This window comes from Tiliqua scincoides, chromosome 2 (genome assembly GCF_035046505.1).
Source record: "Tiliqua scincoides isolate rTilSci1 chromosome 2, rTilSci1.hap2, whole genome shotgun sequence".
Lineage (NCBI taxonomy): Eukaryota > Metazoa > Chordata > Lepidosauria > Squamata > Scincidae > Tiliqua > Tiliqua scincoides.
Window position 1 is genome coordinate 73,051,759 of NC_089822.1, and position 27,489 is coordinate 73,079,247.

Here is a 27,489-nt window from a genome sequence, read left to right on the forward strand (position 1 = left end):
TTCAATCTTGCCATGCATAAGGAAAACAAAAATGAAAAGCTCTGCAAAGGCTTCCTGAAACAGCTATATCAGAACACACAATATGGCTGGTTCTCAGTACTTGATTCTCTGGACCAGGGGTCTCCAAACCCCGGCCTGGGGGCCAGATGCGGCCCACAGCAAGCCTCTTTTCGGCCCGCGGCCAATCTCTCGTCCCCTGAAAGCCTCTGGCCCACTCAACTGAACACGACCAGAACTGTGCTCTGATTGTGTCTGGAGGGTGTTCTGAGGGCCAGAGGTTGAATGAATGAGCCCATTCATTCATTTATTCACTCATCTAAGTTCCATCTCTTATTTATTTAAATTTTATAGTCAGTCAACAAAATCTTTATGAGGCATAAACATTTGATGGGTGAAGACTCTGTACAGAAACCGTAGAGACAATAGAGACCTAAGCAATACACAAATATATGTATATGTGTGCACCTACGTGTACACACAGATATAAACATACATTACATTATACCTACACACATGATTTATTTAAAAGACAAAAAACAATCAGTTACTCTACAGACATTGCCAAGATGTAATCTACTCAGTGGTTGCTTGGTACAAAAAGCTTGGCTTTAAATTTATATTTAAATTTATTTTCCGGCCCTCCACACACATCAGATACTTGATGCAGCCCTCTGGTCAAAAAGTTTGGAAACCCCTGCTCTGGACCATTAATGTTCAAAATACTGCCTGAGGTCTCATAGGTTTTCTGATAATGGTCAGCAATTCGCAACAGGGGACCAAAATTTCTACTCCAGGCCCCCCTTTAGTAACTTAACAGTATTTCATTAGACAGAGAACTACGATTAGGTTTTAATTCACAAAAGATATGAAATCACTCAAGGTATTTCTCTGAAAATGAATCTACCCTATCAGATTCCACCCTTTGCACAAAAATTGTTCAGTCAGGGACATGGCAGATTCTATTTTATTATCACAACAATCCCAAGTGTTGGGCTGGAAGTGGATTGGGCTGTGGTGTACCCAAGACCACCTAATAAGCCTGACAGATCAGCGAGTTCAACTGAGCTCTCCCAATCTAAATCCATCACCATTACTAACCACTCTGCCTCTCATCTCAGATCAATGCCATACTACTAAAAAGGCAACCAGAAGGCTCAGGACATTTTTTTTAAAGTGTGTGTGTGGGGGGGGGGGGTGGAACACAGCAGATGTGTCAATAGTATACTTATACCCAAGTATATGCAGTTCTGGACACCTCATCTTAAAAGGATAATTGAAATGCAGCAAAGAGCACCAAAGTGGTCAGGAATATGAAAAATCTTCCACATGAAGAAAAGGTAGGGAGGGAAATCTTACAGTTCCTTCTACTTAGAACAGAGGTTCTCAAACTGGTGGGTCGTGACTTATATCTGGACTTTCAGAAGGTGTTTGACAAGGTCCCTCATCAAAGGCTACTACAAAAACTCCACAGTCAGGAAATTAGAGGACAGGTCCTCTCATGGATTGAGAACTGGTTGAAGACCAGGAAACAGAGAGTGGGTGTCAATGGGCAATTTTCACAATGGGGAGAGGTGAAAAGCGGTGTGCCCCAAGGACCTGTCCTGGGACCGGCGCTTTTCAACCTCTTCATAAATGACCTGGAGACAGGGGTGAGCAGTGACGTGGCTAGGTTTGCAGACGACACCAAACTTTTCCGAGTGGTGAATACCAGAAGTGATTGTGAGGGGCTCCAGAAGGATCTCTCCAGACTGGCAGAATGGGCAGCAAAATGGCAGATGCGCTTCAATGTCAGTAAGTGTAAAGTCATGCACATTGGGGCAAAAAATCAAAACTCTGCATACAGGCTAATGGGTTCTGAGCTGTCTGTGACAGATCAGGAGAGAGATCTTGGGGGGTGGTGGACAGGTTGATGAAAGTGTCGACCCAATGTGCGGCGGCAGTGAAGAAGGCCAATTCTATGCTTGGGATCATTAGGAAGGGTATTGGGAATAAAATGGCTAGTATTATAATGCCGTTGTACAAATCTATGGTAAGGTCACACCTGGAGTATTGTGTCCAGTTCTGGTCGCCGCATCTCAAAAAAGACATAGTGGAAATGGAAAAGGTGCAAAAGAGAGCGACTAAGATGATTACGGGGCTGGGGCACCTTCCTTATGAGGAAAGGCTATGGCATTTGGGCCTCTTCAGCCTAGAAAAGAGATGCCTGAGGGGGGACATGATTGAGACATACAAAATTATGCAGGGGATGGACAGAGTGGATAGAGAGATGCTCTTTACACTCTCACATAACACCAGAACCAGGGGACATCCACTAAAATTGAGTGTTGGGAGAGTTAGAACAGACAAAAGAAAATATTTCTTTACTCAGCATGTGGTTGGTCTGTGGAACTCCTTGCCACAGGATGTGGTGATGGTGTCTGGCCTGGACGCCTTTAAAAGGGGATTGGACAAGTTTCTGGAGGAAAAATCCATTACGGGTTACAAGCCATGATGTGTATGTACAACCTCCTGATTTTAAAAATGGGCTATGTCAGAATGCCAGATGCAGGGGAGGGCGCCAGAATGAGGTCTCTTGCTGTCTTGTGCGCTCCCAGAGGCATTTGGTGGGCCGCTGTGAGATACAGGAAGCTGTACTAGATGGGCCTATGGCCTGATCCAGTGGGGCTGTTCTTATGTTCTTATGTGTAATGCTTCCCCCGTCCCTTTAAAGGGGTGGGGAAGGGGAGGGAGGCTAAGGGGGGGGTGAGGGGGGGTACTTTGCTTTAAGAAGGCAGAGCTACAGTCCTGCACAGCACTCCCCGAGACTTGGAACTTTCACTAAAAGCGGGCACAAAGCACCTCCTGCAAAATGGAAGTGCTTTGCACCCGCTTTTAGTGAAAGTTCCAAGCCTCAGGGAGTGCTGTGCAGGGCTGCTCCCTGCACCTCCTGCAGCCCTGCCTTCTTGAAGTAAGTGCAAAGCACCCCCCTCACCCCTCTTAGTGATGCGATCCTGGGGATCGTTTTGCTGCCCTAGCCCCTCCCCTGCAAGAACTTACTGAGGGAGTAAAGCTCCCTCAAAGTTTGAGAAACGCTGACTTAGAAAATTAGGGTTTTTACAGAGATTACCCAAAGAAAATATTAATTAAATATATAAAATCTAGAGCTTACTTAGTAAAACAAATATATATTTTTTTATCTATGATTAAACCCAAGTACAAAATTATTGTGACAAATAAAATTTCACAGGCAGTAGTGGATATTTTTCCCCTCCTTTGTAAGAAAGGAGCAACAGCTGCTTCTTCCTGGGTGAGTCTAACTACTTTAAAGGGAAAACCTCCTTCCCACTCACATCATTATAGTTGGTAGCAATACAGCTGAGAGAAGACTATCTCCCAGTTGAAGATAAAGCCACTGAGATCTCTACAAGCATGCAGTGTTCATTTCAGATATGTAGCTCTATCATCCTTTCCTCAGAGTTTATTAATTTATCTTGTTATTTTTCAACTAAGTTTCATGCTAAGAAGAACATCCCTGAGTCGTGCTAACACTAGGCAAACAGCAGCTGAGGGCCTGATTTATACACAAAACCAGTCACATGGAACGCTGCACAGGTAAGCAATTTTAGCCTGCCCAGAATCACATTTAAATTGGGCCTAATTCCAGAGTAGTGAAGCCACATTGCTTATTCTAGCTTTACAGTCAGTTAGCATAAGAAACCTATCCAATCATATTATACCTGAAGCTGAAAAGTTAAGCACCCTACATAGTTAAAAACACAATTTACATTTAAAAAAAATTCTAACTGCCAATCCAATCACCATACTCTCCTCAAACTATTTCTACATTTTGCAGTAGGTGAAATTTTAAAGACCTACTAGAAATTCTTCTGAATAATATTTAAAGATCATAGTAACTGGTCAAAGTCACGATGGGTTCAAACACATATTAAGGCCAAAATTGTAGTTTACTGTAACATACTACAAAACTGTAACTTGTACTAAACAGTGACAACAAGAAGTTATACAGAAAATGATAAACAGCATGCAATTTGCCAACTGTACAAGATAGCCTGGTAAGATACTATTGGAAACAGAATCCTTTTAATCTGGGGACAGGTAGATGACCTCAAGGAGGGGACTCATGGAAGAAAATTCACCCAGCACAGATGGGAGAGGGGAAGGAAAATTCCCCCAGATGCCCCCACCTCAGCAGAACTTTTGAACAAGGGGAACCCCAGATTCTACATCCTCTCCAAAGTCACAAGACATAGCTCTGCCCCCTTACTCTTGAATCAAAGATTTCTCTACAGCAGGGGTCTCCAAACTTTTTGGCCAGAGGGCCGTATCAAATATCTGATGTGGTGTGGAAGCCAGGAAAAAAATTTAAATATAAAATTTAAATAAATAAGAGATGGAACTTAGATGAGTGAATAAATGAATGAATGGGCTTATTCATTCAACCTCTCTGGCCCTCAGAACACCCTCCAGACACAATCAGAGCACAGTTCTGGTCGTGTTCAGTTGAGTGGGCCAGAGTCTTTCAGGGGACAAGAGGCTGGTCGCGGGCCAGAAAGAGGCTCACTGCGTGCTGCATCTGGCCCCCGGGCTGGGGTTTGGAGACCCCCTGCTCTAAAGGAAACTATAACCAAGTCATATTCCCACCCACCCTCCATGCCACTAGAGCAGGGGTCTCTAAACTTTTCAGCCAAAGGGCCGCACCAAATATCTGGCACAGTGTTGAGGGCCGGAAAAAGAGTTAAATATAAAATTTAAATAAATACATTAGAGATGGAACTTAGATGAATGAATAAATGAATGGGCTCAAATGTCCAGGACTTCTCCAAGCACCAACATAAACCAAGAAATAAAGCACACACTTAAATGGACCCCCATTTCCCCATCCCACAAGCATAGCTCTGGTTGGGTTTGGTCAACTGGGCCAGAGGCTCTCTTTTTTTTTTTTTTTTTTTTGCCTTTATTTTTTATTTATATGTCTTTTGGTCTTCCAGAACTTGTGATGCAATAAGTTATATGTTGCAAGATAAAAAATTTGGAATACTTTAGGTTTTTACAACACCATAAGTACATTTTCATGCAGCACTGGCAAAGTTCAAGTTGTGCCAAAGTATCATTTTCAAAACATTAATGAATGAGTGGATAGTTGTCAAACTTGAATAGACATTCTGAATTCTGAAATAAATTTTCACATACTAAATAGGTGACACCCCAAGTTCTTACAAGTTAATCTTGATCTTCTTAGGCTGCAATCCTATATACATTTCCTTAGGAGCAAGTCCCATTGAAATCAGTGGAACATACTTCTGAGCAGACATGCATAGGACTGTGCATCTGTTACTCTTTCTAATATTCATTATTTTGCCACTTAGTTTATCTTGTTCTTGGCAGAGTTATTGGTATTCAGCCACAGCAGGGGTTTGAAGCAGCAGTACAAACCAATGCAAGGGCATCCAGACTTCATTTAAGGGCCAGATAGAGGCTGGCTGCGGGCCGCATGTGGCCCCCAGGCCGGGGTTTGAAGACCCCTGCACTAGAGCAAATGCCTGCAAAACTGAGTGAAGGCCCTTTAAAGCACAGAAGGCACTCCAAGGAAAAGGGTGGAGTCAACTATCCTAATCAACAGCAGCATGAATATATACGCCATGAGTTATTGATCTTTGCTGGAATAATATCTGAGCTTGTATCCCCTTTGGAGTTCTCTGAGAAATGAGACCCCTTGCTTCTTGGAGCTAAATGAAGCCCTCCGAGGGGAGCGGAGCATAGCTCCGGTTCCCCTGAAGGGCTTAAGGGGCCAAAAACTGCAGATTTCCTTATCTGAAGTTTTTGGTATCTGCAGGGGAGTCAGAGAACAGGGGAGTCAGAGAACAGATCTCCCACAGGTACCGAGGCCCCACCTGTAGCCTAATTGCAGTAGGCTACCACTAGTGGAGCATTGCCAGTACTGAATGGCAAGGAGTCAGATGGGGGGGACGCTAGGGTGGAATAGAGCTTAATCAAAATCCTGTATTCACTGATAGATTACCCTGTCCTTCCATCTTCAAAACTATAGGCATACAAGAGAAGACTTTGGTGATGGAGCACTTTGCACAAACAACAAACAAGTTAAAGAAATGGTAGATGAATAATTCTTAGATACTGTGTGGTAAATCCCAATGCAAAACTCCCCCAGAAACAGCAACTAAACAGCAACTAAGGCTGTTAAGGACAAGGCACTCCATACAGGTAAACAATAGGGAGGACTCCTGAACATCCTCCATCTGTCCCCCTCAACACTGCAAACTTTGTACACAGAATGAGCTGCTAGAATTTTCAACTGTTTCACATCGTGCTGCAGGTGGGGAGTCAAATTTCTGAATCCTCTCACTTATCCAGTAAATCAGGGAAAGCAAATCAGGGAAAGTAAATAGTAAATCAGGGACAGACTGTGCTAAGACATTCCTCCAATCTGCTTTTTTACTACATAGTGAGGTTCTTTTGTAGGCGATAGTATTCTAAAATATAGCCCCACACTGACAGTCTGAAGTAGAGCAGTCCAGAATTCGACTACCTTGGCTTACTATCTCAGCACAATGTGTCAATTGTTTCAAACACTCATGACTATCGAGTGCTCCTTCCCTCTCCTCCTCTCATACATGGTCACTAAGTAGGGGGCTCAACAACTCCTTTACTCAGGTAATAGCAGTGCCCCCCAAAGGGTGAGGTTGCAGCCCAAAAACCCAAGATGAGCTCCCATAGTATACTAGGAAAAACAACAGGAAACACAACCACCTTTGTCAGTGTACACCAAACACTCCAATCACGTTCTACTGCTAACCAAATACTCATGAGATTCCTTGCACAATCAGAGCCAAGGCACATGTCAGCAAAACAAACAGCAACAAAGAAGTCCTTGTGCAACTGCTTAAAACAGATGGGCAAGTACAGTTTTGATGTTAACATCAACTCCCCCAGCAGGTGACTTCCCATGCTGACTGCATACCCAGTGGGAAACTGGGCAGCTTGTCTGAGGCATGCAGAATGGAAAAGCACCAATACCAATGTTTCAATTCCCATCTTCAGCAAGTACCCTGTCAGAGAGGTGATCGATCCATTGTACCTCACTAACCTTGTGTTTTTCTTTCCTTTGTATAAGAACAATCCAACACAGTGAGTCAAGGAACTCAGTTTCTCATCCAGTGCAGCACAGACCAAAAATTGTGATAAGTACTGGGTCCCTTTAGGGAGAAAGGCAGGATATAAATACAGTTTTATTATTTTATTATTATTATTATAAGTAAGATACTCCTATGCAGGATTGCCACATTTGTTTTCTTGAAGGATGAACCTGGCCTTTGAAACCAGCCAGAGAATAAAGGGCCACTAGGACACTGCACCACTTCTATCCAAGAACACTGCAGGGAAAAATCAGTCATGCCTCAGTGGATATACATGCCACAACTCCTGACTTCATTTTGCCAACATCAACTTGATCTCCCACCTCTACCTTTACCCTCTACTCTTCTTACCCTGTGTGTCTTTCCACTTTGTAAGCTTAAGGGCAAGCCTATGGTTCCTTTCTTGGCTGATGAGAGTCACTTATATTTCAATCCTATACATGTCTACTCACAAGTAGGCCCCACTATGTTCAATGATGCTTACTCCCAGGTAAGGGGGTATTTATTTAGCGTATGGCATATAATACATGGACTTCTATAATATTTAAACTAGATCAAATATCAATGTTCAGTTCATCCAGCCATTCAAGGACATAAGAACATAAGAACAGCCCCACTGGATCAGGCCATAGGCCCATCTAGACCAGCTTCCTGTATCTCACAGCGGCCCACCAAATGCCCCAGGGAGCACCCCAGATAACAAGAGACCTCATCCTGGTGCCCTCCCTTGCATCTGGCATTCTGACACAACACATTTCTAAAATCAGGAGGTTGCGCATACACATCATGGCTTGTACCCCATAATGGATTTTTCCTCCAGAAACTTGTCCAATCCCCTTTTAAAGGCGTCTAGGCTAGACGCCAGCACCTCATCCTGTGGCAAGGAGTTCCACAGACCGACCACACGCTGAGTAAAGAAATATTTTCTTTTGTCTGTCCTAACCCGCCCAACACTCAACTTTAGTGGATGTCCCCTGGTTCTGGTATTATGTGAGAGTGTAAAGAGCATCTCCCTATCCACTCTGTCCATCCCCTGCATAATTTTGTATGTCTCAATCATGTCCCCCCTCAGGCATCTCTTTTCTAGGCTGAAGAGGCCCAAACGCCGTAGCCTTTCCTTATAAGGAAGGTGCCCCAGCCCCGTAATCATCTTAGTCGCTCTCTTTTGCACCTTTTCCATTTCCACTATGTCTTTTTTGAGATGCGGCGACCAGAACTGGACACAATCCTCCAGGTGTGGCCTTACCATCGATTTGTACAACGGCATTATAATACTAGCCGTTTTGTTCTCAATACCCTTCCTAATGATCCCAAGCATAGAATTGGCCTTCTTCACTGCCGCCGCACATTGGGTCGACACTTTCATCGACCTGTCCACCACCACCCCAAGATCTCTCTCCTGATCTGTCACAGACAGCTCAGAACCCATCAGCCTATATCTAAAGTTTTGATTTTTTGCCCCAATGTGCATGACTTTACACTTACTGACATTGAAGAGCATCTGCCATTTTGCTGCCCATTCTGCCAGTCTGGACAGATCCTTCTGGAGCTCCTCACAATCACTTCTGGTATTCACCACTTGGAAAAGTTTGGTGTCGTCTGCAAACTTAGCCACTTCACTGCTCAACCCTGTCTCCAGGTCATTTATGAAGAGGTTGAAAAGCACCGGTCCCTGGACAGATCCTTGGGGCACACCGCTTTTCACCTCTCTCCATTGTGAAAATTGCCCATTGACACCCAATCTCTGCTTCCTGGCCTCCAACCAGTTCTCAATCCATGAGAGGACCTGTCCTCTAATTCCCTGACTGTGGAGTTTTTTCAGTAGCCTTTGGTGAGGGACCGTGTCAAACGCCTTCTGAAAGTCCAGATATATAATGTCCACGGGTTCTCCCACATCCACATGCCTGTTGACCTTTTCAAAGAATTCTATAAGGTTTGTGAGGCAAGACTTACCCTTACAGAAGCCATGCTGACTCTCCCTCAGCAAGGCCTGTTCATCTATGTGTTTTGAGATCCTATCTTTGATGAAGCATTCCACCATCTTACCCGGTATGGATGTTAGGCTGACCGGCCTATAGTTTCCCGGGTCCCCCCTCTTTCCCTTTTTAAAAATAGGCGTGACATTTGCTATCCTCCAATCTTCTGGCACCGTGGCTGTTTTGAGGGACAAGTTGCATACCTTAGTCAAGAGATCTGCAACTTCATTCTTCAATTCCTTAATAACTCTTGGGTGGATGCCATCAGGGCCCGGTGACTTATTGATCTTTAATTTATCAATGAGGTCTGAAACATCTTCTCTTTTAACCTCTATCTGACTTAACTCCTCGGTCAGGAGGGGCCGTTGGGGCAGCGGTATCTGCTCAAGGTCTTCTGCCGTGAAGACAGATGCAAAGAACTCATTTAATTTCTCTGCCACCTCTAAGTCTCCTTTTATCTCCCGTTTCCCTCCCTCACCACCCAGAGGAAGGGAACCCGCTTCTCTGGCGGGTTTCCTGCTTTTAACATATTTGAAGAAGCTTTTATTATTCCCCTTAATGTTGCTGGCCATGCGTTCCTCATAGTCTCGCTTGGCCTCCCGTATCACCTTCTTACATTTCTTTTGCCACAGTTTATGTTCCTTTTTATTCTCCTCATTAGGGCAAGACTGCCATTTACGGAAGGAAGTTTCCTTGCCCTTCACAGCCTCTCTAACTTGGCTGGTTAGCCATGCAGGCACCCTCCTGGATTTAGTGGAACCCTTCTTTCTTTGCAGTATACACCTCTGCTGGGCCTCTATTACTGTTGTTTTGAGCAGCCTCCATGCACTCTGGAGAGATTGAACTCTTTTTACCCTCCCTTTCAACCTCCTTCTAACCAGCCTCCTCATTTGGAGGAAGTCCGCCCGTCGGAAGTCAAGGGTTTTTGTTAGAGATTTGCCTGGTATTCTTCCCCCAACGTGCATGTCAAAACGGATCGCAGCATGATCACTGTTCCCCAATGGCTCAGTAACGTTTACATCTCTAACCAGGTCCTGCATACTGCACAATATTAAATCCAGAGTCACCTGTTCTCTGGTGGGCTCCGTGACTAGCTGCTCTAAGCCACAGTCACTTAGCACGTCAAGAAATCCGGTTTCCTTATCGTGACCAGAACACAAATTGACCCAGTCAATATGAGGATAATTGAAATCCCCCATGATTACAACCCTGTCCTTCCTTGTCACCTCCCTGATCTGTTTCCTCATTTCAAGGTCCCCATCCGATTTCTGGTCTGGAGGACGATAGCACGCCCCCAGTATTACATCGCTGCACAAGCCTGGTAATTTAACCCACAGAGATTCTACGGTGGAGTCGGACCCACCTTCAATCTCTACTTTGCTGGATTCTATCCCTTCCTTAACATAAACGGCCACCCCACCTCCAACACGTCCCTGCCTGTCCCTCCTGTAGAGTTTATAGCCCGGGATTGCGGTATCCCACTGATTCTCCGCATTCCACCAGGTTTCCGTTATGCCCACTATGTCAATGTTTTCCCTTGTCACCAGACATTCCAGTTCTCCCACCTTTGCTCGTAGACTTCGGGCATTCGCATAAAAGCATTTGTACACGGAATGTCCCAGGATGGGCTGCTTATTCGCTCCTTTGTCCCCGCATCCTCTCATTGTGCCAAACTGTCTATCACATCCCATCACGCTACCTTTCCCAATTTCTTCTCCTACTCTGCCTTTGTCTTGTTGTTCTCTAACCTCCCCATCTTCATCCCATAGGGATGAGGAGTCCCGAACCGGATGCCCCTCGGCTCCTGTCGGCCTTCCCCCAGGGATCAGTTTAAAAGCTGCTCTGCCACCTTTTTAATGTTATGCGCCAGCAGTCTGGTTCCATTCTGGTTCAAGTGGAGCCCGTTCCTCTTGTACAGGCCCCGCTTGTCCCAAAACGTTCCCCAGTGCCTAACAAATCTAAACTCCTCCTCCCTACACCACTGTCTCATCCACGCATTGAGACCCCTGGTCTCCGCCTGCCTAGCTGGCCCTGCACGTGGAACAGGTAGAGCACTTCAGAGAACGCTACCTTTGAGGTCCTGGCTTTTAGCTTCCTGCCTAAAAGCCTAAATTTGGCCTCCAGGACCTCCCAGCTACACTTGCTCACGTCGTTGGTGCCGACATGCACCACAGCCGCTACCTCTCCCCCAGCTCTGTCTACTAGCCTGTCTAGACAAGAAGTGATGTCCACAACCTTCGCACCAGGCAGGCAAGTCACCATGCGGTCCTCACATCCGTCGCAAACCCCCCTCTCTATGTTTCTAATAATCGAATCCCCCACTACAAGAAGCCCCCGACCCCCCTTCCGAGGAGTATCCCAGGAGTTACAGAGTTACCTTCGTTGAAAAAGTCAGACCAAGGGCCAGTATACGCTCTCAGTTTGCAGCCAGACACAATGTGGTATATGGTTTGGCAGGGAAACCCACAATCACACTGTGGGGCAGATACTAATCCCCATTTAAACACTGAGTCCTGACAAACACCATACAGGGTATGAATCCTGTTCAAATTTTTCCAGTACTGGCAAGGTAAGTTGAAACCTGGCACCTTAAGTGTAGGATCGCCTATATATCTACCTGTTTCTGGGCGTTCGACTGCCCATTTAACTTTCCATTGGGCATTGATGTTAAAATTATTGTGCAGATGTTGTGCAAGTGCCAGAGAAGACTTCCTGATTTAAGCCTACCAACTGATAGATGAGGATTAATCTGTATAAGACTGAGGTAAAGGAGTAATCTGTACAAAACTGCAGTCTTAAACAATATTTGTCTCATAAGGGGATTAAAAAATATTTAAAGTAAACAATCCAACTGTTCTATATAAGATACATAGTTCAATGAAACTGCACCTCTGTTCTTATGATGCTTATCAGACAGGAAGCTCCCCCTCTCTCCGATATCTTCATGATGGGGCACACAAAATGAGACAGAGGACAGCTCCACCACAATGGCCCCTTCAAGGCTGAAGGGTCTGCATCTCCTTTCCACAAACAAGCACTGAAGGGAAAGCTCCCAAGAGTTTGTTCCACTCTAACCCCCACCCCCTGCACTGTGAATATGATAACCAAACAATGCTACTACTACGATGAAAAAGGGTCAGAGATTGATAACAAGGTCCATTGGGAAACGACCCAGAGTTTCTCTCTCTTTTCTTTTAGTTTATCAGGCATTTGGCCTTTGACTTTGGAGCTAGGGAAAAGATTAACATTAAAATTATGTAGCATTCTGAAGAGCACACCATGTGAAGTAAAACCAACGAACATCTTTTGGGGTATATAAGAAAGAGATATATATTGGCTTGAGTTTAGTTATTTACACTGACATTTATTTTTAACAAGGTATTAAAAGGGTATCTTGACTGTGTTATGGAGTTTGAACTAATGGTATCATTCTAATTTTTATATAATAGATGGAAATTTTCAGGCCACTTGAGCTTTTGTGCTAGCCTTCAAGTTACATGGGTCAGTCAGTGTGCCTGGATGGGATTATGGGGATGGGCAAAACAAACATATGCAGGGGCAGGAATGAAGCAGAGAATTATTATTAGCTATTATTTATTTATTAACAGTATTTATATACCGCTTTTCAACAAAAAGTTCACAAAGCGGTTTACAGAGAAAATCAAATAACTAATGGCTCCCTGTCCCAAAAGGGCTCACAATCTAAAAGGATGCAAAAGAACACCAGCAGGCAGCCACTAGAAAAGACAGTGCTGGGGTGAGGAGGGCCAGTTACTTTCCCCCTACTAAAAAGAGGAACACCCACTTGAAAAAGTGCCTCTTACCCAGTGAGGCACTTTAGAATTGCCTAAAAGAGGTCCATGTGTCAGTTAACCTGACTAGCTATCACAGGTGTTTGCTACTTGATCTTCCCAATCTGGGACACTGTAGCCATGCCCCCTTGTGTGGCAAACCTGAGCTTTTCCACTGAGCTATGGCCCCATCTGTGTCGGTCCCCCATTCCTTGCCAAAAGCCTGTTCCTTTCACAAACACCAACATAAATGTATAATGTGCAGTGTACTACAGACTGTGTTAATTTTTTGACATTACAGCAAGAAACCTTTTCCGAAAGGGCTATCACCTATAGATTCTATGTGTTTACTTCTATGTGTTGAAGGTATTAGATTAAGAAATCACTGATCAATTGAGTTATTGACTTGTGGCTAGAATGGTAATTGCCCTGTACTGCCCTGCCTTTTCCCTTCAAAAGATGGTGGCTGTGTGTGAGCTGCCAGGGATTCCCCCTGACTGAAGAGAACCCTGCAGTTTGCAGCTGCAGTTATCTATTGCTATCCTCCTGTTTACTGGGTTCTAAGAGCAGGTCCTGGAAGCTAACATGTCTGTGAGAAGGGTATTTAACAGCTCCATATATCATCATGGCATTCTTGCCATCATTGTGAATTGACTGGTATCTTCTATACATGGCAATGGTATACAACTGCTGGGGCAACTGCTGACAACTGTGATTTGGATTAGTGGATGGTAGGAGATGCTGGATTAGTGGGTAGTAGTGAGTGGATTTAGTGGCTGGTACTGGCTATCAGTGTTGTTACATTAGCTTTTTGACTTTCCAACTGAGTGCAAAAGAAAACTTGCCATTGTGGCATGATGGTGTAAACTGCTGGCCTAGTAGGATATAAGATCAACCTGCTTAGCTGTAAGCATGCCTATGGTTTTTGGAATTAATGGGCCTTACTTTTAAGCAAATATTTAAGATCAAGGAGATTTCTGATCCTACCTTGACTTGCCATTCTAGATCCTTCCATGAGAACAGTACTAACATTCTAGAACTAATTGTTTGAAAAAAAAATGAAGGCACCTATTAAACAGCCTGCCACATAAACTCTGAGACTAGATGGTGAACAAATTAGGTATGAGAGTTGTGATAAGTAAAGCTGTAATCCCACATACATTTATTTGGGAATTTATTTATTTGGGAATAAATACCACTGAACTCAGAGGCACATTACTGTGTGATGATGCACAGGAGACAGCAGCAATTCATCTCAAGTAAGTTATTAAACCAATGAACATTGATAGTGGGGGGGGTACATATGCACTAAAGAACGTGTGTAAAAAGCAGGTCCATAAATTATTATTTTACTGTACAAAACTATAGCACAGCTGTTCTAAAAAAAATAGTGTCTTACACAACTACAGGCATTTACAGTAAAATTCCAATTCTATGGCATTCACAGTTGCTCCTGTGAACGCACGGTTGCTTCTGCCAGGCCACAAAAATTGCTTAATGACAACTCAAATGGCTTGAATGTAAATTCAGTAATAGTGACCCTGTTGCAATAGCAGTGCAGACACTAAGGGCCCAAATCCTATTCAACTTCCCAGTGCTGATGCAGCCATGCCAATGTGGTGTGTGCTGCATCCTGTGGTGGTGGTGGAGGCAATCACAGAGGCCTCATCAAGGAAAGAGAATGTTTGTTCCCCTAACTTGGGGCTGCATCACTGCTGCATCAGTGCTAGAAAGTTGAATAGGATTGGGCCCTAGATCAGGGATCATCAAGAGCAGGATATCACATCCTGATAATCCAGCATATCTAATAATCCAGCACACCTAAATCATACTGCCAGATTATTGGAAATTTACTTATTTATGTTCTCAGATATTGTATGTCATTGGTGTAGACAAGGGGTGTCCAAAGTTTTTGGCAGGAGGGCCACATCGTCTCGCTGACACTGTGTCGGGGGCCGGAGGAAAAAGAATTAATTTTCATTTAAAATTTGAATAAATTTGCATAAGTTTACATAAATGAATATATTAAAGATGAATTTATATGAATGAATGAAGGTCTTGCAATAGCTCAAGGCCCATAAAAAACCTTGCACAAAGCAAGACCTTGCACAAAACCTTGCACAAAAAAGGCTTTCTTTTGCTGCTGCTACTGCATCACAGATGTGAAACACCAAGCAGTGGAGGAAGACCTCATCCCACAGTTCACGTGAGAGGTCAAACAATTGCCCTCACACTGAGAGCAGTTGCGTCAGGCCAGTGTGGGCTCCCAACAAATCTCTGGAGGGCCAGAGGCTCATTGGAGACTGGGGACTCCCTGAGGGCTGCACTGAGAGGCCTCGAGGGTCGCAAGTGGCCCCAGGGCCGGGGTTTGGGCACCCCTGGTGTAGACAAATTACCGCACCAATAACAACATAATCAATAGCTGAAGTTTTGCAAGAGATTTTATATTTCAGGGGCACAGAATCAATGCAGTTGCATTTAGTATTATTAAGGGTGCAATCCAAACTGCGCCGTAAGGCACATTTGCGCCTCCTTATGAGGAAACTGTGTCCACGCAAGGAGTTGCGTCAACACACAGAGGCTGAATCCACCAAAAAAAAGGCAGGTGGCGGGCTGCCCCGGGGGCAGGCAGGCAGGGAGTGAGAGGTAGGGCTGGGATCCGGCAGTTATGCCAGATCTCAACCCTGTTCCCAGGGAGAATGGAGCGGCTTCAAGCCACTCTGCTCTCCTCAGATTTGTGCCACCTCTAGAGGTGGCACAAGTCCGAGGAGACCCATAGGGGCCAGCAGCCCTTACCCAGGGGTAAGGGGAAAGGTTTCCCCTTGCCTCTGGCTAAGCCACTTCTGGCTACTATCCTGTGTTGGATACAGCGCAAGCCTCCTGATTGCCTGTTCTAGCACAGGATTAAACTGCGTCCTTAGCCTTCTTGCCTCAGCCTAGTTAGTAACAAGTAACTCTTAAATAACATACTGGATTTTCAAAATTAGAGTCTGCAGGCCTACAAAGTTTGGACCCACTCCTAACTTACAGCTAAGGATGCAGATGTAAATCTGCTATAGTGAGATGCACATATTTAAAATGTTGGAAAGGTAATGATGACAAACTAGAAAATTTAAATATTTTGCTTTTACATCCTTTCTCCCCATTTTTTTAAACTAAGCAGAGCTTTTAAATTAAGCAGAGAATAGCCTCCTACTCAAAATAAATTTTGGGAAAACCAGAGTTTTAAATGTATTTCATGGTTCAACAAAGTTTAACCAATACTCAAGGCAACACATGTTCAGAACAGTTGATAATTTAATACCAAAATACTTTTTAAATAGAAGTAAGAATTGTTACAAGATTTATAAGCAAATAACTGGGATTACTTCTACCTTCACATTCTAAAATGTTGCTAAATTGCATTTTACAAAAAAAGAGAAAAGCTTTTTATAAAAACCACCTCTTAAGAGGATTAGTTTAAAAAGAAACTGTATGAGAATGAGCCATGAAAAGTTTCAGAGTAATAAAATATTCAGACTAATAAAATGTTCTGAGGCCCAGAGACAAGGAAAACATAAATGTACATTTTGCTAATGACAAACACAGAAAAAACCACATGTTTTAGACAGCTCTTTTTCTGAGGTAATAGAAGTCCCAACACAATGCCTGAGAAATAAAGGTGACACCTGTTTAAAGCAGCCATCTGTCCCTAACAAGTTGAAGAAATCAGAGTCCTTCCACCTAATGTTGGGTCTCCGAAACACAGAGCCATACTGCACCTGGGAACACTTGTGCAAATACAGTACAGTCCACAACCATCAGTGCTTGAATTCCATAAAAAATGCCATCTATCGATTATTGTAAATATTGGGAAAATATAGATGTTTACATGCAAACACACAGTTTTCAACAGCTAATATTCCCCATTCTCAGACAAGATGAATGGCTTCATTCATTACCAAAACACACACTTCGAGGGTACTTAAAATAGACCTTTATTCATTTGGCATAGAACTTGACTTAAAACAGCATCAACAGTAGTTTTGAAAGTTTGCTTGAGTCCCTTTCACATGCATGATTCACTACAATCACCTTAAACACAGACACCACCCCCCCCAAAAAAATTAACATTTAAAGAAATACTGTATTTTAAATATCTAAGAAGTTGCCTAAGAAGGTGGTTGTTTCATGGCAATGCCCTCCTAAATACATTCACAGTAAAAACATATTACCAGCATATTACCACCATATTTTTATTAACTAAAAGCAGAAAAATGACAAAACTGAAGGTAAAATACGAAGATGCTAATTATTAGGGAAAAGAAGCATGAGTTTAGGATAATCTTTCCTCTGTTTTGAAAAATCACTCCCATGTACCATTCATTCACTGATGGCTAGCTCGCTTGGGTAGTTCTGAGGAGATCCATTGCAGGGTGGGAGGCTTATGGTGAGGATAGGGGATTTACCCCTCAGAAGTTTCTCATTCAACCTCTCCCCACTGGATATAGTACATGTCTTTTCAGGTAGCTACATCAGCAAGGGGGAGAAGGATAGGATTGGGCTGTAAATTAAGGAACATAATTCAAGTTCATTTTTAAATCAGACAATCTGTTCAAAATAACTTTTAAGTTACAGACACTATAATGCAGGGGTGGCAAACAAAAGGATGAGGCCCCCAGATGCTCTTTATCTGACCCCCGTTATAACAGAGCTATCCCAGAGCCGTCCTTATAGCAGTGCTGCTTCTGCAGAGGCATCACTTCAAAGATCACCTCTTGGCTGCTGAGCTGGAAAGTGACGCCCCAGGAAAAGCAGCACTGCTGGAAAGGTGGCCCGCATGATAATTGGGCTCTCCCATATCTTGAAAATATGATCAATATTTGCATTTTTTCTCTTCTATCATTTGCAGCTAATGAGTTTCTGAGAAAAAAGTGCTTATTTCTGACCCTCATCTGCTTGATGATGTCACTTTCTGCTTAATTATGTCATTTCCAGCCCTCAGCAGGCACCATGAATGCTATTTGGTTTGCTATATGAAACAAGTCTGACACCTCTGCTCAAATGCATCAGACTGAAATAGGAATCAAATAGCCATAAGAGCACAACACAGAAAATATCAAATTTGAAAGATTCTTATATGGCAGTCCACAAGTTCATTAACATCTTGTCACTAATTCAGCTGCTAGACAGGTCAGATCTAAGGTACAGATGATAGATTTAAGAAAGCTACCTACCTAATTTGACAAAGGAGATTAGCTCTTAATTATCATAAACAAGCTTTTATGATCTCAAACTAAGTTTGAGGTTCCAAGATTAGTATTTATGATGCTTGAAGTTATCTTACAAAGTTTACCAATATGAAACACCTGTATCTTGTGTTTTTGCATTTAGAACACATTATATTTCTTACTCTTGTTATTAGGAGGTAGACTTAAGAGAATCTAGATCATCTTCCTATGAATTTTCCCAAGTTCATGATATACTACAAGAGCAAAAGAACTTTAATTTCAAGAAAGCTAAGTGCATCAAATATGACACATTCTAACTTTTTAAATTTATCAATTTGCACTTTATAAAAAAGTTTATTTCCAATAACCCAATCATGCTTTGTAGTGTTGCACCACTGCAGCAAGAAGCATTACACTATCCTATGCTCCAGTATAATAAAGAAAATCTTTAAGATCAGATCTTTAAAATAACTACTTAGTTTTTAATTTAGACAGCTTTAAAGAAAAATGCAATTAAAATATTTTGTGAACACAGAAAACATCAGTGCCTAAAATTCAGGAAGGTTATTGAGGATTATATCAGCAGATGATTTAAAATGCATGCTTAATCACACTTTTTCAGTACCATACTCTAAGCTAGTTTCATATTCTATACATATTTTTAAATATACAAATTGTTCTTGTAAAGATAAGCAATATCTGCTATTCTGCTTGATAAGTCATTAGTAACATACAAAAAGTACATAGAGAAACAATCTAAAATATGAAAAACAACGTGTTAGTAGTTTATGAAAAAAACAGGAGACTGTACCAGAATTACCATAACCAACAATAAAATTGACCCAAATATGAATACTGTTATTGGCATCCCAGGCCCTGAATTCTTGTAAGCCAGGATGTGGCAAACGGGGTATGAAACGTAAAGTACAGGAACAGCAGTACTGTACTATATATGTATGCTGATGCAATCAGCTGCACCTGTTACAGGTGGGAGTCACGTGACTTGGGGAGAGATGTGTGCAGAGTCACGTAGGCTATGGTGGAGTGGTGCAATGCGCCACTGGACAGCCAATCAGAAAGGGTCGCAAGACAGTCTTGTGACTATGAGGTCACCCTATTCTGATTGGCTGGCCCCGGTATATATAGGGGCAAGAGCAGACACCAAATGTGGGTTGCTGTGGTGGAGTTTCTGCGTGTCATGCTGCTGGTTTGTTCTGTGACTTGGACTGTGCTTTATCGTGACTGTGCCTCTCTGTATCCCTGACTTCTGGACCTTATGACTGACTACTCTTCTGCCTGCTCCTTTTACCAATACATGCTTCTGCAACAAACAAGACTGTGTCTGTTCCTTTGGCTCTGTTTGGGATCGCCTGCTTCTTGAGCTGCCTCTCTACGCACCCGTGCCACTCTGCTATCCGGAAAGCAAGGGCTATCCGCCCCTGCTGCCCTGACACTCATCAACAAGGTGTATATTTCCTACAATATTTATTATCCAATTCTATACATACCTACTTGAGAGAAAGCCCCACTGAACTGAATTGGACTTACTGCCAAACTGACATGTACAGGACCGTACTCCTAGGTTTCTACTATCTACAGCAACAGTTTCTAAAAATCAAGCCAACCTAGGGAAGATCAATAACCAATATATGATCCAGTGTACACATTGATCAGTTCAGACATCACAAAACATAAGGATTTAATCCTGGCATTGTATGAGGTCACCTGGACTCAGGTATGCATATTTCCCCCTTCCTTTAACACAGGAGGGCAATGATTCTGCTTCCTATCCTAGCACTATGTTCAAATGTTGCGGCTCCTGGGTTATTTATAAACCTGGATTGTTTATAAATAATCAATACCATAGTTTCAGTTCCTGGTTTGTTTGCAAAGTCAGTTTATAACTAGCCAGAATTCACAACATTAAGATATCACAGCAGAGCAAGGGATGTCACACAAAAATTGCTATTAAATCCTGATTCTGCGTAACATCTGAACAAGGTTTATGACAATAACCTAGAGTTCCATCCACACAAGGATTTTCCACTCTTTTTTCTACAAACTCTGCATACATTCAGTGTGCCTCTACACACAGAGATTATCCCATTCGTAGAAAAGCAGTAAGTTCCTGAACACACAGGGCTCAGTGCACACATCAGAGCCAGGGGATCATGGGCAGGGTTTTTAATGACCGCAGGTCCCCAACTACAGAGACATTTTTCTTTACAGCCAGCATTAGCACATGTGCTTACTGTTAATGGTTAACTGCAGAAACACAAAACATACAAGAAGTTTTGCACTGGTGTCACTGAACACTGACTTGTACAGGTTTCAGAACTCTAGCCAGCATCACTTCCACCAGGGTCCAACACAAGTGAAGAGGATTTTGAAGACTGGATATCTTAACTGCCTTGCCCTGCACCGGAGAGAAGAAGATACTGTTGCTGCACAAAGCTCCTAATCAGCAGCTGTAGCATCAAGCTTTTGGTGAAACAGTTGAGCCTTACTTATATGGAAGAGCAGTCATCCCCTGAGTAAGCATGGCTCAGCTCTTCTCCCAAAGGTTTGAAACTGGAGCTGCCAGCCAAAGTGAAACATTGTATGCACTGGATCCTCCTCAGCACAAGGTCTGGCAATTCATTAAGTTATCCAATCCCTGTAAGTTCTCTTCCTTTACTCACCACTTGTACTGGACTCTTGTGGAAATCTTGCTGCTCCCTTCTACAGAATTTCACAATAAGCAGAGAACAACTTAGGTATGCCACTAACTATATGCGCAATTCGGGTGACAACTGAGACTAAAAACCTTACATATGGAAGGGAGAGCATAAGCTAGAAGAAATTTGGATACATGCATAATACATTCCTGAGTGACCATACAAGAATGTATGGTCTTAGGTGCAATTTCAATAACATAAGTTATGCACACCCTAAAAACATTTATATCTCAACTAACTCAACGTATAACTACTGCAGTAAAAAAAATTATTTACACTTATTTGTAAGAATAATTTGTACAAATAAATGTAAGTGCACAAGTAATCGTTACAAAGGATCAATGGATCCTTGGACCAATGGATAATTCATTACATTTCCACTGCTCCTGTGACTACAATGGCTGCCAGTTCATTTCTGGGCACAATTCAAGGTACTGCTTTTGACCTTTAAAAGTCCTATATGGTGTGGGACCAGGGTGTTTGAGGAATCATCTTAAGTGACCCAACCCATCCTAAGAACAGCTATGGGGACCCTGCTGCAGTGCCATGCTTGGCAGAAGCCAGGTTAGCAATGAAGAAGAGCAGGGTCTACTCTGTAGTAGCATCATTGCTATGGAACTCTCTCCCAGTAGGACTAAAAACTATTCCCTACCTGCTAGCCTTCTGGTGAGTCCTCAGAACTTTCCTTTTTCAACTTGCTTTTCCCTCTTGAATAAGTTGTCTCAGCTGTTTGCACTGTATTTTATATTTTCCATATTTTATTTTGTATGTATGTTAGTTTGAAATATGTTGCAGTATTATTATTGGTTTTTATGCCATTTTATTTCATAATGATGCTTTACTGTTCTATTGTTTTTAATTGGTTTTACTGTAAGCCTCCTGGAGTACCTATACTCTAGGGCAGTCATTCTCAACCTTTTTGTGGCTACGGCCCCTAAAGAGCTCTTCTCAGGTTCCAGGGCCCTCTATCAAACAAGGATACAACACGAACAGATAAACATAAAATCATTTATTATTGAACACCAAGAAAACTTGAACATTCAAATGTGCCAGGGCTCCCCACAGGGCCATATGGCTCCTGTTGACAATGGCTGCTCTGGGGGAAAGGTGGAATATGAATCCTTTAAATAAATTAATAAGTAAATTTGTCTTGGGAAAAGATAAATATCCTTTGTACATCATCAGTTAACCAAGGAGGAGAGGACAATTTGGGGTAGGACTGAATTTGACTGGAAGCAGTAGTTCTCTTTGGTTAGGGCAGAGGAACTGATGAAAGAAGGGAATTTAATACCTTTTCAAACCTTTGCTTTTTGAACTATGAGTTCAGAAAACAATACAACATGCCCTGAGCCCTTGAAATAGGGTAGAATAAATATTGTACTCAATGTCCCAGGAAACATAATGAGAGCAAGGACTCTCATTAGTTTTAAACATAGGCTGGATAAGTTGATTAGCACTATTGTATAGGGCATCTTAATTTGATGCTTCATTAATAGCCTGTGGAGAGCAACAAGAAATAACCACATTTTTTTTTAAATTGCAGCAGGAATAAAATGGAGGCTGGGTAGATGGAATTTTCACTTGTTATGATAGATTCAGCTTAGAGCAGGCATGTCTTACCTGCTAAGACTTCAACTTTAGATAGTACATGAGTATGAATCCTGATCCATAGTGGCCAATTGTGAGGAATTGGACACTGCTAAGAAAACAATATCAGGATTAGTGCTCTGGTGCTAATGTCTAATTTTGGGGACTTAGGGTTGTACATGCACAAAAACATGCTCAGGGAAGTGAACATCTATGGCAAAATAGCCTGCTGCACCTGCCAAAATTCCACTCAGAAGAGTTGGGAGACTCCTTCAGAACAAACTATATGGGCCTGCCATTTTTGGAGAGATTGCACAAGAAGTGGGGAAGTCAAACACAAAGTGGAGAAGTCAAAGTGCAAGAAGTGGGGAAGTCAAACAGTTGTGCCTTTCATTCGCAGAAGAAGGACTTGGGAAACAAGGCTTAATAAATAAGAATACCAATTATAAAATTATAAAAGAAATTCCACTTCCAAACCACTACACAGGCATGAGCGCTTGCACCTCAGTCTAATTACTGTTGTTGGTGAACTGTTGTTAGATATGGGGACGGGGAGTCAGAAATTATAGGACAACTTTTTACTAATTATGCTCAACAGAGAAGCCAAATCTTATACCCTCTTGCTTTCACACAAATTTCAAATTTCACACAAATTTCAGTGCCTGAAGACTGATTACTGTATGGGCTACAAAGGCAATAATCAAACCCCTCTCCTACTATTATAAAACCAAAATTTTCATCTAAGGACAACAGGTGGATGCAACCAAGAGGAGAAAAAAAAAAGAAAACAAGCTTTATACTAATAAAAATATACCCAGAAATGACTACTAAGTGGATTCACTGTTTATACTTTTAAAAATAGAAAACAATTTTATTCAATGTTTATGTGTCAATATTAATGGGGGAGGCGTATTTGTACGATATTCACAATTGTATAATGGTTCAACTGAATTATCTTCATGAAGTGATCAGATACCTTTAACATAATCTGTGGGCAAATAGGCTAATAGAGTAAAACTATGACACACAAGTCTTAATTCAGAAAATAGTCCTACCTTTACCAAAGCATTAATTATCTAACCTGCTCTGCACTTGACAGTCCCAGGAATAATAGACACTGTCACATTCTTCAGGGGTTGCTCTGTCAGTTAAATCAATATCTTTCTGTTGGCACGGATACAAGGCAAAGCCTATTCAATACATGTTTCAGAAATGTGAGAAATAACAATATTCACAATTAAATTAGTCTCCTTTATACAAAATCAACCAACTTAATGAGAACCCAGTTAGAAAACATTAGCATCTCCCCCAAATAACATTAAGGAAAAGGAATGAAGTGACAAAATCTTTTAAATCATTAGCATTTATGCAGCCTAATCCTATGCATGTTTTCTCAGAGGTAAGTCCCACTGTTAAAGCACTCAGTTTAGTGCATACAGAGCTGCAGTCTGATCTTTATATAAAGATCAACATTACACATTGATAATTTGGTGCCATATTAGAGGGATCAGGTTCAAAATAACTGAATGCAACAAAATCTGCCCCAGTGAGTAAGTATCAGAGAGCACCTTTTGTCCAAAAACAACTAGCAATTAGCATATGCTGTTACTATGAATCTACAGATACTAACTTGCAAAATAAGGACTGCATAAATACACATTTAAAGTTTACAATATTCATAATTCTTTATGGTCAACTTAATTTCACTTTGAGCACTACAGGGAAAAGCAAAACACACACACTTCTAAAACCAAAGTAATTAAGAAATAAGATTTCGGGCTACATTTTCCTCTTTCTTCCTATTATTAAATACATAAGGCCTCATAAACAAAATGAAATTTGTTCAGAAGAATGGTCATTGGGAATTAAGAGGATGCTTATAAAAACATAAAATGCATTTTCTATCCCAGTTAGATGCACAGTCAAGGTGAGTACACTACAAGCCCCCATAAACTCAATGCACTAAAATTGGATTAAATCACAACTTACAAAAGTGGAATTTCAAAAAAGATTTCTCCTAACAAGTTGGCAAAATAAACATTCAGTTGCAGTAGGGTGTTTGAAGAACAGGAAGGTGGGATGCGACACAAAGAAGGTAGTTTGCCTATGAATGAGCAAGTTAATGACCATAAATCTGAAACAACCTGCACAGGAGGTTAAATAAATAAATAAATAAATAAATAAATAAATAAATAAATAAAGCACAAATAAAGCACAGGAGAGCCTAAAAAGCCAGCAAAGAAAGGATGATCAGGAGCAAAAAAAGTTCACAAACACCTGAGTTATCCAAAGCCACACAGTTCCAGCTGGAGTCTAAGGCCCACACACAAGTTTCAAGAGAGAGAAGGCAACCCCATTTTCATATAGGGCAAAATTTGGTCTGTTGAATTCCAAGGAAAAGCCAGGCAACATAAAACATGGACTGCCACCTGATTTCCCTTCTACAAAGAATAGGAAGCAGGTGCCTTTAAAACACACACACAAACCACAACACCATCCCAGACACAATTATCTTGTGTAGACCAGAAAGTGTGCTACCCTCTTCTCCACCACCAATCCTCCATTCTCAAAACCCTTGGTACAAATAATGCCCCCCTTCCCCATCCAAACTCCACCAGATCACTAGTACAGCCACCATCAGAGTACAGGAGGGAAAGGGGGGTTGGAGAGGAGAGGTGGGGGGCAAAAACAGGCCGGGGTGGAATCACTCACTCACTCACTCACACACTCTCTCTCTCTCTCTCTCTCTCTCTCTCACACACACACACACACTCTCTCTCTCTCTCTCCCCCTCTCTCACTCACATACACACTCACTCACTCTCTCTCACACACACACACTCTCCCCTCTCTCTCACACTTATACACACTCTCCCCTCTCTCACTCACACTCTCTCTCACACACTCATAGATACACATACACACAACCACCTTCCTTACTTCCCACATGCAGGGCTTCAACCCAGCAGAGCGGTCGCAGGCCAGCCACTCGCTGGGAAATTGCCCGGGGAGGGGTGCACACAACAGTCATATTCACCTGGGCTGTGGAGGGCTGTGGTGTTGCTCTTGCTGGTGGAGGTTGTTGTTGTTGTGGGTGATGAGGAGGAGGAAGGGGGTGAGGATGGGGGTGAGGAGGAGCAGCAGCAGGAGGAGGAGGAGGAGGTGGTGGTGGAGGAGGAGGAGGAGAGGAGCCGTTGTTGTTGATGGGTAACAGTCGCCAGGACTACGGTGACTATGGCGCTTGATTCACAAGGCAACGGTTGCTATAACTCACAAAAGGGAGAGAGCGAGCGAGCGAGAGGAGGAGGAGAGGAGGCGGCGGCCCAGCCTCACAGGCCCGGAAGAGGCGGGGCTTGGAGAGTGACTGACAGGCGCGTCTCGCTGCCGCCGCCTCACAGAAAAGGGGAATTCGGGACTCGAGTTCCTCATCGCGCCCGTACTCGGCGGGGGAAGGAGTGGGCTGTTCTTTCGAACGCCTGCATGCGCGCGCCACAGGGTGTCTCGCGCGTCTACTCTGGGAGGGGGTCGTGTGTGACGGTTGGCCAGTGGCGGTTATTCACCCGGCACAACTGCGCGCGCGAGGGAGGGGCGGGGCTAGCGACCCTGGCTGCGGGACGGGGAATCTGGCAGCCGTTCCGTTGTCATATCCGGCTGGGAGGGGGAAAGCAACGAGGAGAGTTAAGTGTCCCGGATGTGAAGAGCAGCTGAGGAGGAAGGCGTCTCCTGCGCCTCAGTCGCAGTCAGAGCTGCTCTGCGCTCCCTTCTCCGCAGGCTCGCGCGGGAGAGGGTCTGCCTCAGTGGGGGCCTGCCCCCTCCCCCAGTGGTGGTGTGAGGCTTGGCTGCTGAAGCAACCGCCATTTTGTGTGGGGAGAGTGCTGGGGGGGCTCGTTCCCCCCCCAGAAGGCATGAGGCGGCCTCCAGACGTGCAGTAGGGGACAGCTCTTGTCTCATGCAGGGACGTGTGGTGGGTGGGGAGGCAGGTGAGGCAGAGCCTCCCCGCCAGAGTCCTTCAAAAAATGCTGCTGCCGTGGGAGGCACCCAAGCACCCACAGCCCACGTGCAGTGCGCATGGGCTGTGGGTGCTTAGGTGCATCCCACGGCTGCGGCGCTTTTTGAAGGACTCCGGCGGGGAGGCTCTGCCTCCCCAACCACTACATGACCTCATGCACATGCCGCCAAGAAAGACGAGGAGACTGGGCCGGTTCCAGGTTATGGGGGCTCTCAGCACATGGGCACTGCCTATGCCTCCCAGGCAGGGGCGTGGCTGTCCCTTGCAGGGGCAGCTGCCATCTCAGCCCCACCCCACTGGGGGCAGCCCTCCAGGTATGACCTGAAGTCTCCAGGACAGCCATTTTCAACCACTGTGCACATTGGTGTGCCGCAAGTGGTCCACAGGTGTGCCACAGGAATTTGGGGGGAAGGTCACTTACTATATGATATTCTAAGGTCACTTATATGATAATTTATAATTATAAATAATATATAGTTTTTTATATATATGCAATTATAATATTTTACTAATATTATATGAGAGAGGTGCGGTGGCTGAGTGGTTCAAGACACTGGGTTGTCGGCTGGAAGGTCGGCAGCCCAGGAGTTCAAGACGCCGGTGTTGCGGAACGGGGTGAGCTCCTGCTACTTTCCTCAGCTCCTGCCAACCTAGCAGGTCGAAAGCATGTACATAGATAAATAGCTACCACTTTGGTGGGAAGATTATAGTGTTCCGTGCACTTTGACATTTAGTCACGCTGGCCACGTGACTGTGGAAGATGTCTTCGGACAACTCTGGCTTGGAAACAGAGATGAGCACTGTGCCCTAGAAGTGGACATGACTGCAGAGGAAACTTTGACCTTTCATTTATTATTAGAGCCAATGGGGGGTGTGAGCCCCCCCCCTCACTGGCAGCATGGAGTGCCTTGTCAAAAACCTGATGGTGTGCCTTGATAATTTTAATGCCTTGTCAGTGTGCTGTAGGATGAAAAAGGTTGAAAATCACTGCTCCAGGAGTAGGCATCAGTCTCCCCAAGTGACTACTGAAAGCAATTCTGGAGATTTTA